Below are 18,767 nucleotides of genomic sequence, written 5' to 3' on the forward strand. Positions count from 1 at the left end.
TTGGCAAGGATGTACAGAAATCACAACGTTCATGCACTTCTGGTGGGAATGTAAAATCACATAGCCAGTCCGGAAAACAGCTTGTCCACTCCTAGCTATATACCCAAGAGAACTGAAAACACATGTCCACACAAATCTTCTAAGTACGTCAATGTTCACAGCAGCATTATTCACAACAGCCAAAGAAGTGAAAACAGCCCAAATACCCATCAACTGACAAAATGTGGTATATCCATACACTGAGTTACTATGCAGTCATAAAAAGGAATGAGCCACTTCCTCCCCTTACTTCAGTATGCGTCGGTTATTCTCACCTTTGGGACATTTCTTATGTTCTTACTTTGACCTGACTCGGCAGAAATTCCTATCTATGCCTTGACTGTCTTCTGTCATGCCTGTGCCACTTCCTCCTTTCACAGTCTTCCTAAATCTTTCTTAAACTTCAGAGGGGGCTCTGAATGCTACAGCAAGGCTGCATATTCCTGCTGTTGCGAAATGATGTTCATTGTATTGAAGTAATATCTACTGACCTAGTATTGGTTGTTTTTTTTCTTTTCACTATACTATTTCCCTATTGACTTGTTAGGATTGGTCAGAAAATAGATAAGACTAGCAAATTGGAAGGGAATCATACATCTGAAAGATTCTATTGGAAAATGTATCCTGAATCATTTCAATCAGCTTTTTAGTGGAGAAAAACTATTATGATAGCAGATATTCCTAAAATCCACAGTGGTCTTTTATTTTTCACTTACCTAACCTTAGACTGAAACAATGAGAAAAGTATGCAAAATACAGTCACATTTCTCTTATTCTAAAGACACTGTCTACGGCCATACCACCCTCAACACGCCCAATCTCGTCTAAAGACATTAAAATGCTTTTCACAATTATAATTATGGAATTTGTAATATACTGTATATTTCCAAAGTATTTATTAATAATTCAGCCCTCCAAATGTGCTTATAACATGGACAAGTGAGAGTTCTGTACATACGTCCCACCCCCAATTATCATATGGAGAGGCTAAAGTGTAAATATTTTCCCTATAGAAACAATACAAATTTCATTTAGGCGCGGTAGCTTATGCCTGTAATCCCAGCACTTTGGGAGGCTGAGATGGGCAGATCATCTGAGGTTGGGAGTTTGAGACCAGCCTGACCAACATGGAGAAACCCCGTCTCTACTAAAAATACAAAATTAGCCAGGCATGGTGGCACATGCCTGTAATCCCAGCTACTCAGGAGGCTGAGGCAGGAGAATCGCTTGAACCCAGGAGGCAGAGGTTGCGGTGAGCTGACATCGCACCACTGCACTCCAGCCTGGGCAACAAAGCAAGATTCCGTCTAGAAAAAAAAAAAGAAAGAATACAAATTTCACTGTTACCTAATAACATTTAGGTAGAAATGTTAGGAAAACGTTTTTGTGAAATGAACGCAGCTGGCTATCAAACAATATTTGCTTGACATTGCTGGGGTAACCACAACAAAAAAGAATGAAGTGCTGATACACGCTACAACACAGATGAACCTTGAAAACATGGTAAGTGAAAGGAGCCACACACAAAAGACCACATAGTGTACGATTCCATTTATATGAAACGTCCAGAGCAGGCAGATTCACAGACAGCAAGTAGATTAGTGGTTGCTAGAGGCTAGAGGGAAGAGGGAGAGACTGCTAAAGCTGGGTTTCTATTTGGAAAGATGAAAATATTCCAAAATTAGATAGTGGTAAGGATTGTACAACTTTATGAACATACTAAATACTGAATTATATACTTTAAACTGGTGAATTTTATGGTATGTGAATGACATCTCAATACAGTTTTTGGTTTTGGTTTTGTTTTTTTGAGACGGAGTTTTTGCTCTGTTGCCCAGGCTGGAGTGCAGTGGCGTGATCTTGACTCACTACAACCTCCACCTCCTGGGTTTAAGTGATTCTCCCACCTCAAACTCCCGAGTAGCTAGGATTACAGGCACGCGCTGTCACGCCCAGCTAATTTTTGTATTTTTAGTACAGACTGGGTTTCACTCTGTTGGCCAGGCTGGTCTCAAACTCCTGACCTCAGGTGATCCACCTGCCTTGGCCTCCCAAAGTGCTGGGATTACAGGTGTGACCCACAGCACTTAGCCAAGTTAATGTATTGGTCAAACCTCATCTACCATAATTCTCCTCCTAACAGTTTAAAGAACACTGCAGTCCTTATAAAAAGCCAGGCCATGAAGAACGATACCTAGGGCCGGTGAAATCCCAGACTGGAGCTCCTGAAAGATGCTCAGAACTCCTATTCTCGGAATACAGAACCCCAGGGTCAAAGCTCCTAACTCAAAGAGCTTATGGCTACTCAGGTGAAAGGAGTTTCCGAGGAAGCTTCACATCAAGTATCTTCCAGCCAACAGAGAATAAGACACATTGCTGATTTTTTCTTTTTTTTTCTGTTTTTGTTTTTTTGGTGTGGTTTTGTTTTTGTTTTTAGACGGAGTCTCACTCTGTCGCCCAGCCTGGAGTGCAGTGGCGTGATCTCAGCTCACTGCAAACTCCGCCTCCCAGGTTCACACCGGTCTCCTGCCTCAGCCTCCCGAGTAGCTGAGACTACAGGCGCCCGCCACCATGCCCGGTCAATTTTTTTATTTTTTAGTAGAGACAAAGTTTCACTGTGTTAGCCAGGATGGTCTCGATCTCCTGACCTCGTGATTCGCCTGCCTCGGCCTCCCAAAGTGCTGGGATTACAGGCGTGAGCCACTGTGCCTGGCCCTTTCTCTCTTTTTTTTTTTTTTTGAAACAGGATTTCGCTCTGTCACCCACGCTGGAGTCTGGGGCACAATCTCGGCTCACTGCAACCTCCACCTTCTGGATTCAAGCCATTCTCCTGCCTCAGCCTCCAGAGTAGCTGGTATTACAGGCACGTGTCACCACACCCAGCTAACTTTTTTTGTACTTTTAGTAGAGATGGGATTTTGCCATGTTTGCCGGGCTGGTCTCAAATTCCTGACCTCAGGTGATCTGCCCCTCCGCCTCCCAAAGTACTAGGATTATAGAGGTGAACACCTTCTGATTCTTGAGTCTGCTTGTTTGATAACAGAGAAATATACAGACCACTCAGTGTGAAAATATGATAAACCTTTGTTTCCTATAATCTCAAGATAGTAAACCAAATCCCCGTGCTTTGGGAGTCCAAGACAGGAGGATCGCTTGAGCCCTGGAATTCAAGACTACCTTAAGCAACATAGCAAGACCCAACTCTACAAAATCAAAAAATTAGCTGGGTGTAGTCATTCACACCTATAGTCCTAGCTACTCAGGAGGCTGGGACACGAGAATCACTTGAGCCCAAGAGGTGGAGGCTGCAGTGGGCTGAGATCGTGCCACTGCACTCCAGCCTGGGTGACAGAGCAAGACTCTAACTGAAAAAAAAAAAAAGTAAACCACTCATTATTCTATTAATGACATCACTATTGTTTCATTATTAAGAGCCTGAATATTGCTGATAATACTAACAGTTCACTGAATGCCGGCTACAGTGACAGTGCCCTTCACTAGAACCATGACGGCAGGGCCGTGTCTACCTTATCTTTACATGCAGAGCGCTCAGGACACCGCCTGGCACACAAGAGGAGCTCAGTGTGCAGCTGCGGACTGAATGAGTGAGTGAATAAACACCAGGCACCTTGCTAGGTACCCAGGTACCTTAAACACTTTTCCCACCATACATCTTCCACAGGGCTGAACACACAGCAGCATTTCATAAACTTGGTGATGGGTTAAGTGATCTAGCAGACAACAGAGAGAAACAAGAAGTTACACAGAACAGCCCATTTTGGACCCGTGTCACTCAGCCAGCCTGGTCCCAAGCTGCTAAGTTGGTCAGCAAGAAGAAACAAAACGAAAGCTCTGTGAAGCTCTACCAGCATGGAGTCAGGTGAGGTCAGGGTGGCTGCTGGAAGAGCCATCCACCTGCTCGACCAGGCCCGGTATGGAAGACCAGGCCTGGGGATTTTCTCCCCACGGAAATCTACTCTGTCGTGACTCTTCACAAACAAAACAGCCACTGCTATCCAGATTATCTAAGAGCAGGCACCTGAAAGTGGGGACACGGGAACATTTAGGGAAAGAATGAAATGTCTCGAGATTCATATTAAGTGTCCACCAAATGATATATATATATATACACACACACACACACACAAATAACTCACATGGGATGGAAAGAAAACACTCCTTGCCTGCATGTGGTGATACCATTTAGGCTTTTGGTGTCCGGGGGTGTGTCAAGTGCAGATGTCCATGTGTTGGGCCTACAGATGAGTCCAATGTAAATAATCCTCCTGGGAGGAGGAACTCAAAGGCCCAGGCTGTTTGTTTCTACTGACAAGCAGTGAACAATCCCTTAACATGCACCGACTGCATTTTCTTCATGTAAAAGGAGGCTAGGCCAGGTATGGTGGCTCACACCTGTAATCCCAGCACTGTGGGAGGCCAAAGCAGATGGATCACTTGAGCCCAGGGGTTTGAGACCAGCCTTGGCAACACAGCAAAACCCCATCTCTACTAAAAATACCAAAAATTGGCCAGGCGTTGTGGCACGTGCCTTTAGTCTCAACTACTCAGGAGGCTGAGGTGGGAGAATTGCTTGAGCCTGGGCAGAGTCTGCAGTGAGCTGAGATCAAGCCACTGCACTCCAGCCTGGGTGACAGTGAGACCCCGTCTCAAAAAAAAAGGAAAAAAGAAAAAAACAAAAAACAAAAAAAGGAGGCTATAACCATCTTTGCAGGTGCTAATTAATCAAATAAATAATGCGGGAAAATGCTGGCACACTGAAACCATGCTTCACTTCTTCCTTGTCTGCCTTTCATGTTACTTTGCTTCTTGATATACTACTAAATTCATCCTTAACACAGGAGGATTTTCCTCTAAGCCAGAAAGGAGAGAACAGCCTAGCCTAGGTGGTAGCAAGACTGGTTTTCAGTCAGGGAGGCAAAGGTAGAGAAAAATAAGAAGATTCCCTTTGATAAAGGAAGGGGCGAGGAAGGAACGAGGCTCCAGCTCTACTTGTTCGGCCTGTCTACACTCAGTGACCCCATGCTGCACCATTCCTGGAGTGAAACAGGTTACCTGGCCCTGAGCTCGGCCAACTGGCCACCCCATCCAAGTCGACAACATGTTTGAAATGGTCACTGGCCCTTACCAACAGCAAACACAGGAGGGACACCAAAGCCATCCCTCCCTAACTTTTGCCTTCCATCTTCCCTGAGCTTGCTAGGCCTCAGGCGACTCCAAAACACCTGAATGCCACTACAGGCTTTGCCATGGTGTGGCCTTGGGAAAGTTACTTAACTACTCAATGCCTCAGGGAAATGAGATAATAACATGTCCAGCTCCTAGCGACACTCAGCAGACTAAGAGGCAAAGTATGCAAAAGGCATAGCACGGTGCCTGGCATGGAGTAAGCACTCGATATGTGAACCATTATTAAAGACCAGCCCACTGGGAAAACAGCCAGGTGCACAGCAGCAGCAGCTGGGCTTACACCTAATGAATTGCTCATTTGGGGGCTGATTCAGCAATGTGGTAAGATCGAAATGAATTCTACCTAAAACAAAAGATCTCACTGCTCACATCAGATAACCTTCTCCTGCTAATCAAAACACATTATTATTATTTTTTATTTTTTATTTTTTTGGAGACAGAGTCTCGCTGTCGCCCAGGCTGGAGTGCAGTGGTGCGATCTCTGCTCGCTGCAAGCTCCACCTCCTGGGTTCACGCCATTCTCCTGCCTCAGCATCCCAAGTAGCTGGGACTACAGGCGCCCGCCACCATGCCCGGAGAATTTTTTGTATTTTTAGGGAGACGAAGCTTCACCGTGTTAGCCAGGATGGTCTTGATCTCCTGACCTCGTGATCCGCACCTGGCCAAAACACATTATTATTCATATTGGCTTTATAGCTGGCTCTTAGTAACCATCCAATATTGTATTAATCTTTACAAGGCAGGCGTGGTGGCTCACACCTGTAATTCCAGCACTTTGGGAGGCCTAGGAAGATTGATCACTTGAGGCCGGGAGTTCGAGACCAGCCTGGCCAACGTGGTGAAACCCCATCTCTACTAAAAATATAAAAATTATCTGGGTGTGGTGGCACATGCCTGTAATCCCACCTACTTGGGAGGCTAAGGCAGGAGAATCACTTGAACCCAGGAGGTGGAGGTTGCAGTGAGCCGAGATTGCACCACTGCACTCCTGCCTGGCTGACAGAGTAAGACTTGGTCTAAAAATCTTTACAAAACCCAGCAGCACCTCTCTGTCTCCCTCCAATTCACCCAAAGCTTTTTACTTTGTATAGACTTCTGAGAAGAGTCTGTAAAATGAAATATAACCGTACTCAATGATCCCCCACCACAGTTCCTTCTTTTTTGAGACAGTCTAACTCTGTCGCCCAGGCTGGAGTGCAGTGCCCAATCTCGGCTCGCTGCAACCTCTGCTTCCCGGGTTCAAGCAATTCTCCTTCCTCAGCCTCCTGAGTAGCTGGGACTACAGGAGCGCACCACCACACCCAGGTAATTGTTTTGTATTTTTAGTAGAGACAGGGTTTCACCATGTTGTCCAGGCTGCTCTCGAACTCCCTGACCTTAGTTGATCTGCCTGCGTTGGCCTCCCAAAGTGCTGGGATTACAGGAATGAGCCCCTGCGCCCAGCCCCAGTTTAGAATTCAGAATAGTTCATGGTAGTGAAAAGTGTCCAGCAGTCAACCTCCGACCAAAGCAGGCCAAGGGAATAATGACGGTCTCCCTCGAGAGATTCCTTCTAAGCCCTCACAGAATCATTCTAGAATGAAAGACCATGCACCAGCTTTGTTCCAAGGAGGCCTGAAAAGGGAAACCAAGAGGTGAGGAAGGAACTAAAGAGCCTTGGAAGGAAGGAAGTTCAACGCAGCACAGTCAGAGACTCTAGAAGTTAAACCCCAATGAACCTGGAAAACACTCTTAAGTAGTTCGGCACCAAGATCTTTTCAGTGCTGGTCCCTGGGAAAAAAGGACTTAATCTGCACCGACTACAATCACACATTCCTCCAATTTTTTTTTTTTTCTGGAGACAGGTCTCGCTCTATTGCCTAGGATGGAATGCAGTGGGTCACTGCAGCCTCAACCTCTCAGGCTCGATCAGTCTCCTGCCTCAGCCTCCCGGGTAGCTAGGACTACCAGCATGCACCATCATAGCTGGCTAAACTGTTTATTTTTTGTAGATATCGATAGGGTCTATGTTGCCCAGGCTGGTCTTGAACTCCCAGCCTCAAGCAGTCCTCCTTCCTTGGCCTCCCAAAGCACTTGGGATTATAGGTGTGAGCCACTGCGTCCAACCCCATGGCCTAATTTTCAAACAGGATTTTACCTAAACTATGTCAAACAGATCAGTAGCCAGTCTATTTTAAAGTCCAAATGATAAGGAGATTTCCTTCCAATAGCAAGGTTTAAGTTCTATTAAACCTGTTTCCTCAACACAGCAAGTTTAGAAATGTTCTGTTCATTCTATCCTAAAGGGCGTGTATACTTCACGTTTATCCATGTACATGTTGCTGGAGTTTCACATAAAAACACAATCATTTCTCAATCAAATGTTTTCTGAAGACACTGAGGTCACAGGGTTGGTCTCACAAACACACTGAGCACATTTGGCAGGGGCAAAGCTCACTTTCTTCCACTCCAGTGTCCCCAAAGTGTTCCATTACTTGAGAGGTCAGGAATTCCTCACCATGTCTTGTAACTACCAGTGGTGCTTCTGACACTTTGCTTCACAGAGACTGCCTGCGGCTCCTCTCCTATTCCAGCAGAAATAAAAGCGTTTCTTATTTATTTTTGTGTGTGTGAGACAGAGTTCCACTCTTGTTGCCCAGGCTGGAGTGCAATGGCGCGATCTCCATTCACTGCAACCTCTGCCTCCCAGGTGCCAGTGATTCTCCTGCCTCAGCCTCCTGATTAGCTGGGATTACAGGCATGCGCCACCACACCCAGCTAATTTTGTATTTTTAGTAGAGACGGGGTTTCTCCATGTTGGTCAGGCTGGTCTCGAACTCCTGACCTCAGGTGATCAGTCCGCCTCAGCCTCCCAAAGTGCTGGGATTACAGGCCTGAGCCACCATGCCTGACCTAATAAAAGTGTGGCCAGGCGCGGTGGCTCACGCCTGTAATCCCAGCACTTTGGGAGGCCGAGATGGGCGGATCATGAGGTCAGGAGATCGAGACCATCCTGGCTAACACAGTGAAACCCCGTCTCTACTAAAAATACAAAAACTAGCCGGGCGTGTGGTGGGCGCCTGTAATCCCAGCTGCTCGGGAGGCTGAGGCGAGAGAATGGCGTGAACCCAGGAGGTGGAGCTTGCAGTGAGCTGAGATCGCGCCACTGCACTCCAGCCTGGGCGACAGAGCAAGACTCCGTCTCAAAAAAAAAAAAAGTGTTTGTATGCAGAGATGATCCACAAAGAAATTCTTTTTCTAAAAAAAGTCATTTTTAGCTCCCTGATCAGTTTCTTTGACGACACCCAACACACCCAGTTCAGCAATCCATTTATATCTGAATAAAAAGCTTTCCAAGGCAAAGATGAATTCTGAGGACACACTGGAAATACCCAGTCATCCCCAAGCCCCACCTCATCCTCAAGGGAACTTTCTGAGGAGCTTCTGGATGGGAGATGCAGCTGCCTTTTTAAGTGGCATAGCATATCCATATTTGGCCAGCTGTGAAAACAGATGTAAGCTCTAGTAAAGGCCTGGCAGTGAGCAGAATGGTCTTTGATTCTGGAATGATTTTGAGGGCTAAGAAGGGACTTAACAGTAAAAGCTAAGCTACACAAACCAGGCTAGAAAAGAGAGCTAGGTTTAAATCACACCCTGGGCAACTGACTCAACCCTTCTCTTGCTCAAAGCCTCCATTCCCACCCACCACCTCTGTTAATGTTTTCCCATTCTTCCAGCTATGAACACCCCAACTAGAATGTACTCCAGGCTGGCAGAGATATGGTCTGTGTTGTTCACCACCGTAACCCTAGCACAGTGCCTGACACAAAATAGGAAATCAAGACATAATTGATCAATAAATGAATGAACACAGCACAAAATGTCTAGATGCTATATCCTCTGGGTGGGGGGATGGTATAGTATCACCATTAAGGGTTCAACCAACCTCGCTCTATCATCCACTGACTTTAGGATAACTTTAAAGAAGTTATTTACGAGACCATCCTGGCTAACAAGGTGAAACCCCATCTCTACTAAAAATACAAAAAATTAGCCGGGCGTGGTGGCAGGCGCCTGTAGTCCCAGCTACTCGGGAGGCTGAGGCAGGAGAATGGCGTGAACCCGGGAGCTGGAGCTTGCAGTGAGCTGAGATCGCGCCACTACACTCCAGCCTGGGCCACAGAGCCAGACTCGGTCTCAAAAAAAAAAAAAAAAAAAAACAACAAGAAGTTATTTAACCCCTCTGGGGCTCTGTTATTCACCTCTAAAATGAAGATAACAACACAATCTACTTCATAGGATTTCTGCAAAAATTAAATAAGATGATGTACATCAAGCACTTAGCACAGTGGAGGCCCAGAGTAACTTGCAGTAACTGCTAGAGGCATGCTGACTGACATCATTGCTGGTTTGCCCCAAGCCAGAGTCATCACCATCAGCTGGAAATTTTTTTTTTAATTAATGAAGTATTATTATTTCTTTTTTTGAGATGGAGTCTCACTCTATCGCCCAGGCTGGAGTGCAGTGACATGATCTTGGCTCACTGCAAACTCTGCCTCCTGGGTTCACACCATTCTCCTGCCTCAGCCTCCCGAGCAGCTGGGACTATAGGTGCCCGCCACCTTGCCCGGCTAATTTTTTGTATTTTTAATAGTACGGGGTTAGCCAGGATGGTCTTAATCTCCTGACCTCATGATCCACCCACTTCGGCCTCCCAAAGTGCTGGGATTACAGGTATGAGCCACCATGCCCAGCCTGGAAATTTCATTATCCCAAGTAAAAGCTCTCCTTAGGGAAGCTGGGTGCGGTGGCTCACGCCTGCAATCCTAGCACTTTGGGAGGCTGAGGTGGGTGGATCAAGAGGTCAGGAGTTCGAGACCAGCCTGACCAACACGGTGAAACCCTGTCTCCACTAAAAATACAAAAATTAGCTGGGTGTGGTGGCGCATGCCTGTAGCCCCAGCTACTTGGGAGGCTGATGTGGGAGGATTGCTTGAGTTATGATGGTGCCACTGCACTCCAGCCTAGGCAATAGAGGAAGACCATGTCTCCAAAAAAAAAAAAAAAAAAGAGAGAGAGAAAAAAAAATAGGGATAATTGAACAAGGAGGATCCTTATTCAATACTTACTACTCCCTCCCTCAAAAGGATATATCTTTTGAATTAAAAAAGAAACCTAGGCCACTACGGTGGCTCATGCCTGTAATCCCAGAACTTTGGGAGGCCAGAGGTGGGAGGATCACCTGAGGTCAGGAGTTTGAGACTAGGCTGGCCACCATGGTGAAACTCTGTCTCTACTAAAAATACAAAAAATTGGCCAGGCGCAGTGGCTCACAGCCTGTAATCCCAGCACTTTGGGAGGCCGAGGCAGGCAGATCACCTGAGGTCGGGAGTTCGAGACCAGCCTGACCAACATGGAGAAACCCCTTCTCTACTAAAAATACAAAATTAGCTGGGTATGGTGGTGCATGCTTGTAATCCCAGCTATTCGGGAGGCTGAGGCAGGAGAATCGCTTGAATCCAGGAGGCAAAGGTCACGGTGAGCCGAGATCACGCCATTGCACTCCAGCCTGGGCAACAAGAGCGAAACTCCGTCTCAAAAAAAAAAAAAAATGCAAAAAATTAGCCAGGCGTGGTGGCATGTGCTTGTGATCCCAGCTACTCAGGAGGCTGAGGCAGGAGAATCGCTTGAGCCGGGGAGGTGGAGGTTGCAGTGAGCCCAGATTGTGCCACTGCACTCCAGCCTGGGTGACAGAGCGAGTCTCTGTAACAACAACAACAAAAAAGGCCCTGGTGTGATTCCGTCCCGCGCGGCTGTTCTCTGGAGCAGCGTTCGTTTATCTCCGTCTGCCTTCTCTCCCACCTAAGTGTGTGCCACCACCTGATGGAAGATTCGATGGACATGGAGATGAGCCCCCTGAGGTCCCAGAACTATCTTTTCAGTTGTGAACTAAAGGCCGACAAAGATTATCACTTTAAGGTGGATAATGATGAAAATGAGTACCAGTTATCTTTAAGAACGGTCAGTTTAGGGGCTGGTGCAAAGGATGAATTGCCCATTGTTGAAGCAGAGGCAATGAATTACGAAGGCAGTCCAATTAAAGTAACACTGGCAACTTTGAAAATGTCTGTACAGCCAACGGTTTCCCTTGGGGGCTTTGAAATAACACTACCAGTGGTCTTAAGGTTGAAGTGTGGTTCAGGGCCAGTGCATATTAGTGGACAGCACTTAGTAGCTGTGGAGGAAGATGCAGAGTCAGAAGATGAAGAGGAGGAGGACGTGAAACTCTTAAGTATATCTGGAAAGCGGTCTGCCCCTGGATGTGGTAGCAAGGTTCCACAGAAAAAAGTAAAACTTGCTGCTGATGAAGATGATGATGATGATGATGAAGATGAAGATGATGATGATGAAGATGATGATGATGATGGCTTTGATGATGAGGAAGCTGAAGAAAAAGCACCAGTGAAGAAATCTATACAAGATACTCCAGCCAAAAATGCACAAAAGTCAAATCAGAATGGAAAAGACTCAAAACCATCATCAACACTAAGATCAAAAGAACAAGAATCCTTCAAAAAACAGGAAAAAACTCCTAAAACACCAAAAGGACCTAGTTCTGTAGAAGACATTAAAGCAAAAATGCAAGCAAGTATAAAAAAGGTAGTTCTCTTCCCAAAGTGGAAGTCAAGTTCATCAATTATGTGAAGAATTGCTTCTGGATGACTGACCAAGAGGCTATTCAAGATCTCTGGCAGTGGAGGAAGTCTCTTTAAGAAAATAGTTAAAACAGTTTGTTAAAAATTTTCCGTCTTATTTCATTTCTGTAACAGTTGATATCTGGCTGTCCTTTTTATAATGCAGACTGAGAACTTTCTCTACCGTGTTTGATAAATGTTGTCCAGGTTCCATTGCCAAGAATGTGTTGTCCAAAATGCCTGTTTAGTTTTTAAAGATGGAACTCCACCCTTTGCTTGGTTTTAAGTATGTATGGAATGTTATGATAGGACATAGTAGTATCGGTGGTCAGACATGGAAATGGTGGGGAGACAAAAATACACATGTGAAATAAAACTCAGTATTTTAATAAAGTGAAAGAAAGAAAAAGAAAGAAAGAAAGAAAGAAAGAAAGAAAGAAAGAAAGAAAGAAAGAAAGAAAGAAAGAAAAAGAGAAAGAAAGAAAGAGAAAGGAAGGAAGGAAGGAAGGAAGGAAGGAAGGAAGGAAGGAAGGAAGGAAGGAAGGAAGGAAGGAAGGAAGGAAGGAAGGAAGGAAGGAATCTATACGGCTGGGCAGGTGGCTCACACCTGTAATCCCAGCACTTTGGGAGGCCTAGGCGAGTAGATTGCTTGAGGCCAGGAGTTCGAGACCAGAATGGGCACCATGGCAAAACCCCATCTCTACTAACAATACAAAAAATTAGCTGGGCATGGTGGCACATGCCTGTTAGTCTCAGCTACTCAGGAGGCTGAGGTGGAAGGATGGCTTCAGCCAGGGAGGCAGAGGTGGCAGGGAGCTGAGATCACACCACTGCACTCCAGCCTGGGCAACAGTGTGAGACACCTTCTCAAAAGATTTTTATTTTATTTTATTTTATTTTACTTTATTTTACTTCACTATTTTATTTTATTTTTATTTTATTTTTGAGACAGAGTCTTGCTCTGTCGCCCAGGCTGGAGTGCAGTGGCATGATCTCGGCTCACTGCAACTTCCACCTCCTGGGTTTAAGCCTCCCACGTAGCTGGGATTACAGGCACCTATCGCCATGCCAGGCTAATTTTAGTAGAAACAGGATTTCACCATGTTGGCCAGGCTAGTCTCGAACTCCTAACTTCAGGTAATCCAGCCGCCTCTGCCTCCCAAAGTGCTGGGATTATAGCCATGAGCCACCGTGTCTGGCCTAAAAGATCGTTTTCAGAGAAAAAAAAGAAACCTATAATAAGATTGCATAAATATATATATATATACACACACACACACACACACACACACATATATATAATACATTAGAAAACAATCTTCTTCAAAAGAATGATATGGCCCAGTGTGGTGGCTCACGTCTGTCATCCCAGCACTTTGGGAGGCTGAGGCATAAGGATCATGTGAGGCCAGGACTTTGTGACCAGTCTGGGCAACATAGCAAGACCCCGTCTCTATTAAAAATTAAAAAATAGCTGGGCACTGTGGTTCATGCCTGAATCCCACTAATTTAATTTCTTAATTCATGAAACGAGTGGAGGGTTGGGGAGAAGCAAAGGGAAAGTAGGGAGAGAAAGAAAGGAAAAGGGGAAGAGGTAGGTAGGTTGTCTGTAAATATCACAGATCTAGGTAACAGTTAACTGAGACATAGGGAAAAAAATTATAGAGCACCAAATGACCTACCAATTACAAACTAAACCCATGAGTCAGTAGGCCAGAATGGGGATGCAAAAAGAACCATGGAGCCAGGTACGGTGCCTCATGCTTGTAACCCCAGCACTTTGGGAGGCTGAGGCGGGTGGATCACCTGAGGTCAGGGGTTCGAGACCAGCCTGACCAATGTGATGAAACCCCATCTTTACTAAAAATAAAAAAATTAGCTGGATGTGGTGGTGTGTGCCTATAGTCCCAGCTACTTGGGAGGCTGAGACAGGAGAATTGCTTGAACCCGGGAGGCGGAGGTTGCAGTGAGCCGAGATAGTGCCACTGCATTCCAGCCTGGCAACAGAGGGAGATTTCGTCTCAAAAAAAAAAAAAAAGAACGGTGGAATCCCCAAAAAGCCTTTACTCAGAGATAAACAAAAAAGAGAGCTTCAGGCCGGGCGCGGTGGCTCAAGCCTGTAATCCCAGCACTTTGGGAGGCCGAGACGGGCGGATCACGAGGTCAGCAGATCGAGACCATCCTGGCTAACCTGGTGAAACCCCGTCTCTACTAAAAAATACAAAAAACTAGCCGGGCGAGGTGGTGGGCGCCTGTAGTCCCAGCTACTCGGGAGGCTGAGGCAGGAGAATGGCGTAAACCCGGGAGGCCGAGCTTGCAGTGAACTGAGATCCGGCCACTGCACTCCAGCCTGGGCGACATAGCGAGACTCTGTCTCAAAAAAAAAAAAAAAACACACAAAAAAAAAACCAAAAAAGAGAGCTTCATTCCAGGGAATGAATGCCTCTGCCATCCCTCCCTAGTCTCATTTAATCTGAGTTTTCACTTTAAATCATTTGTTCAGAGATACTACTGAAACTCACAAAGCACGCAATTGACAATTCAATAAGTATTTATGACTGCTGTAGAATGATACACATAAACTGTATTGAGCGCTTTGAAAGAAAAAGTTATGAGAGATGAGTTTAGCTATGTAGATAACATATTCATGAGACAGAAGGGATTGAGCTGGAAAGTAGAGGAACTTCTAGAATACTCTGAATGCTGGATTGCGCAGTATCACGCTGCCCCTTCACTTGAACCTGAGGGTCTGTGACTTCATGCCAGAACCAGGCTCTGGCAGTTCTTTCAAGTATTCTAACATCTAGAGTCAAATTTCCTAGGAAAGAGAGCAATAACCTAGTCTCATTAAGAAGAAAATCAGGAAGGGACCAAAAATTCTAGAAGCTACCTGGAAGTCCAATTATCCTCCAGTGAAGTCATGCCAGAGATCAGCTACTTATGTATGTCTGGAAAACATCTTTGCCCCAAGAACTCCAACTATGACCAAGCTGACCATATAAACCAGTCAACAGAGCCTCTTCAATGCTAGCCAAAAGCCAGTGAAAAGAGGGGCAAAATAGGCCAGGTGCAGTGGCTCATGCCTGTAATCCCAGCACTTTGGGAGGCCAAGGTGGGTAGATCACCTGAGATCAGGACTCCAAGACCAGCCTGGCCAACATGGTGAAACCCCGTCTCTACTAAAAATGTAAAAATTAGCCAGGCATGGTGGCAGGTGCCTGTAATCCCAGCTACTTGGGAGGCTGAGGCAGGAGAACCACTTGAACCCAGGTTGCAGTGAGCCAAGATTGCACCATTGCACTCCAGCCTGGGCAACAAGAGCGAACCTCCGTCTCAAAAAAAAAAAAAAGAAGGGGAAAATGAACAAAACATTCTCCAGGGAAGCATCCAACCTTCCCCCACTTCAAAAGCTCCTCCTGTGTCTCTTTCCATAGGTCTTTCCAACTCCTCTTGCCTGAAACTTCTTTACCCTTGTTTTTCTTCCCTTCTTCACAGTCTCCCCACATCTTTCCTCCGATTTCCCATCAAGCAAATGTGTTCAATACATTTAGCAGTTCTAACCTCACATAGAAATGATCTCATGAGAGAGCTCCTCCCAAAGCAGGGAAGACTCCCCGGAAAAGTCTGACCAGCCATCCAAAGTGCGTCTGCCCTATATAATCTCCCGGATAAACTCAAGGGTGGCTCGGCCAGTAGATGCACCCACAGGAAAACACTGAAGGTCAAATTAATAAGAAATATGTCTATTATGTTAATCCTGGCTCAAAAAGTCAAATGCCTGCTCGATTCCAGAAAAATCAATCACTTCAAGGAATTGACAGGCCAGGGGAAAAAAAAAAAAAAAACAGAATCATGCAAACTGGAGGTAACTTAAAGTAGTTAAAGACAGGTTCTCTGAAAAGCTGACTCACGGTGGTTTCAATGGCTTACATGGGTCAAATTTTAAACATCCTTGTACTAAAACAAAATAGCCTATCAAGTTAAATGCCAAGAGTCTGTTGTAACTGAATGATCCCCAGGCTGAAAAAGCTCACAAGACACTGAGCAGAAACTGAAGGCACATAATAGAGTTTCTTTCATCTTTCTTTTGGTCTGAGTCATCCTCAACCCTATGTTTCCCAGTAAATGCCATATAATGCCTTCCCCTCTACCACTATCACTAAACAAAAGGGGCTTCTACTTGAGTTTCTTTGCCTTAAAGGCAACAACGGAGGACGAGGCCCTGCTACTAACCCAACTATTGGTTATAATTTTGACAGCTCCTAAGATCTTTTTTTTTATTGTTATATTTATATGACACCTAAGAAACCAATAATAGATATATTCATGTTCTGACCAGAACTTGCCAAAGGGCTAACCAGCCATTGCACCAAAATTAGTCCTTACATTATAATACTCTGGCCATTGGAAGAGAAAAATGGGAAAATTCAACAATTTGAAAGATGATGATCCCTCTGGCCACAATCTACTGACCAGAATGAAGTCCTGAAGGATTTCCTCCTGTTATGTTATCTAACGGCCAATCTCAGAGGAGCTGAAAAGAACAAGCCCCAGGAAGCTACCCTAGACCAGAAAGCCAAGAACAGGGCCAAGAAAGTGAACGGCAGACAAGCCTAAGATAGAAGTGGCATGGACATGTGGCAGACTAGCACAGCCAGTTTGTGGTAAAGAATTCCCATACAGGGCTGGGTGCAGTGGCTCATGCCTGTAATCCCAGCACTTTGGGAGGCCGAGGCAGGCAGATCACTTGAGGTCAGGAGTTCGACATCAGCCTGGCCAACATGGCAAAGCCCCATCTCCACTAAAAATACAAAAATCAGCTGGGCATGGTGGTAAGAGCCTGTAGTCCCAGCTATTCAGGAGGTCGAGGCAGGAGAATTCCATGAATCCGAGAGGCGGAGGTTGCAGTGAGCCAAGAAGGTGCCACTGCACTCCAGCTGGGTGACAGAGTGAGACTCCATCTGAAAGAAGGAAGGAAGGAAGGAAGGAAGGAAGGAAGGAAGGAAGGAAGGAAGGAAGGAAGGAAGGAAGGGAGGGAGGGAGGGAGGGAGGGAGGGAGGGAGGGAAGGAAGGGAGGGAAGGAGGGACGAAGGAAGGAAGGAAGGAAGGAAGGAAGGGAGGAAGGGAGGAAGGAAGGGAGGGAGGAAGGAAGGGAGGGAGGAAGGAAGGGAGGGAGGGAGGGAGGAAGGAAGGAAGGGAGGGAGGGAGGAAGGAAGGGAGGGAGGGAGGAAGGAAGGGAGGGAGGGAGGGACAGGGGAAGGAAGGGGAAGGAAAGGGAAGGAAGGAAATGAAGGAAGGAAGGAAGGAAGGAAGGAAGGGAGACAGGAAATAGCAGAGGAAACCTCCGCCTCCTGGGTTCATGTGATTCTCCTGCCTCAGCCTCCTGAGTAGTTAGGACTACAGGTGCCTGCCACCACGCCTAGCTGACTTCTGTATTTTTAGTAGACATGGGGTTTTGCCATGTTAGCCAGGCTGGTCTCGAATTCCTGACCTCAAGTGATCCACCTGCCTCAGCCTCCCAAAGTGCTGGTATTACAGGCATAAGCCACTGTGCCCAGCCTGCTATTTTCCATTCCTGAACTCCACTAGAATAATGTATCTTTTAGTCAAGTCCCAGTATTCTGAGCTGCACTATTCTGGGACTGTAAACAAGTGAAGCCGCCAAGCTACAAGATGAGTCTTCTTAAAGAAGCAATCTCAGGCCGGGCGCGGTGGCTCAAGCCTGTAATCCCAGCACTTTGGGAGGCCGAGACGGGCGGATCACGAGGTCAGGAGATCGAGACCATCTGGCTAACACGGTGAAACCCCGTCTCTACTAAAAAATACAAAAAAACTAGCCGGGCGAGGTGGCGGGCGCCTGTAGTCCCAGCTACTCGGGAGGCTGAGGCAGGAGAATGGCGTGAACCCAGGAGGCGGAGCTTGCAGTGAGCTGAGATCGGGCCACTGCACTCCAGTATGGGCAAGAGTGCCAGACTCCGCCTCAAAAAAAAAAAAAAAAAAGAAGCAATCTCACCGGGCGCGGTGGCTCACGCCTGTAATCCCACCACTTTGGGAGGCCCGAGGCAGGTAGATCCCCTGAGGTCAGGAGTTTGAGACCAGCCTGGCCAACATGGTGAAACCCTGTCTCTACTAAAAATACAAAAATTAGCCAGGTGTGGGGGCAGTCACCTGTAATCCCAGCTACTCAGGAGGCTGAAGCAGGAGAATCGCTTGAACCCAGGAGGCAGAGGTTGCAGTGAGCCAAGATCACGCCATTGCACTCCAGCCTAGGCGACAAGAGTAAAACTCTGTCTCCAAAAAAAAAAAAAAAAAGGAGTGGTCCCAATGAGAGGATGTCCACCAATGACTTCACTGAAGGGAAGAACGAAGAGTCTCATCTCTGGCTCCCATTTTAGAGAGGGTCGGCCCCAAGTGAACATTCCCTTAGCCTCTTACTGACCACTCCTAGGTCACTGAGCTTCTTTACCAACCTACACCTAGAGCATGAGAGGCCTCAGCTTCAAGAGTCTTTGGGCATAAAAAGGCCCTTGGCTCTCCTAATGTTCCAGTCAGAAACAATCAGCATGCAGGTGGAACAGGTGGAGGTTCTTGTCAGTTTGCTGCTCTGCTCTCTCAGAAAGAGGATACTCGCAGGTAAGTTTGGTAGAAATGAGACAGAGGAGAATGGGATGGTTGTACGGTGTCTTTTTAAAAACACAAGAATCGCCAGGTTCGGTGGCTCATGCCTGTAATTCCAGCACTTTGGAGGCCAAGGCGGGTGGATCACCTGAGGTCAAGATTTCAAGATAAGCCTGGCCAATACGGTGAAACCCCGTCTCTACTAAAAAAACAAAAATTAGCCAGGTG

At 46.3% G+C, this 18,767-nt stretch overlaps 1 protein-coding gene and 1 pseudogene across 2 annotated transcripts in view; one reads left to right on the forward strand and one right to left on the reverse strand.

Annotated features, from left to right (window-relative positions):
- The window catches only part of ZFYVE1 (zinc finger FYVE-type containing 1), a 61,301-nt gene that overhangs the window by 30,459 nt on the left and 12,075 nt on the right, over positions 1-18,767 (reverse strand). The window lies entirely within an intron of this gene.
- Positions 11,014-12,075, forward strand: LOC697676 (nucleophosmin pseudogene; annotated as a pseudogene). Its single transcript, XR_010527.5, has one exon. The product of XR_010527.5 is annotated as a nucleophosmin pseudogene (transcript).

The sequence above is a fragment of the Macaca mulatta genome, chromosome 7 (assembly GCF_049350105.2).
Source record: "Macaca mulatta isolate MMU2019108-1 chromosome 7, T2T-MMU8v2.0, whole genome shotgun sequence".
NCBI lineage: Eukaryota > Metazoa > Chordata > Mammalia > Primates > Cercopithecidae > Macaca > Macaca mulatta.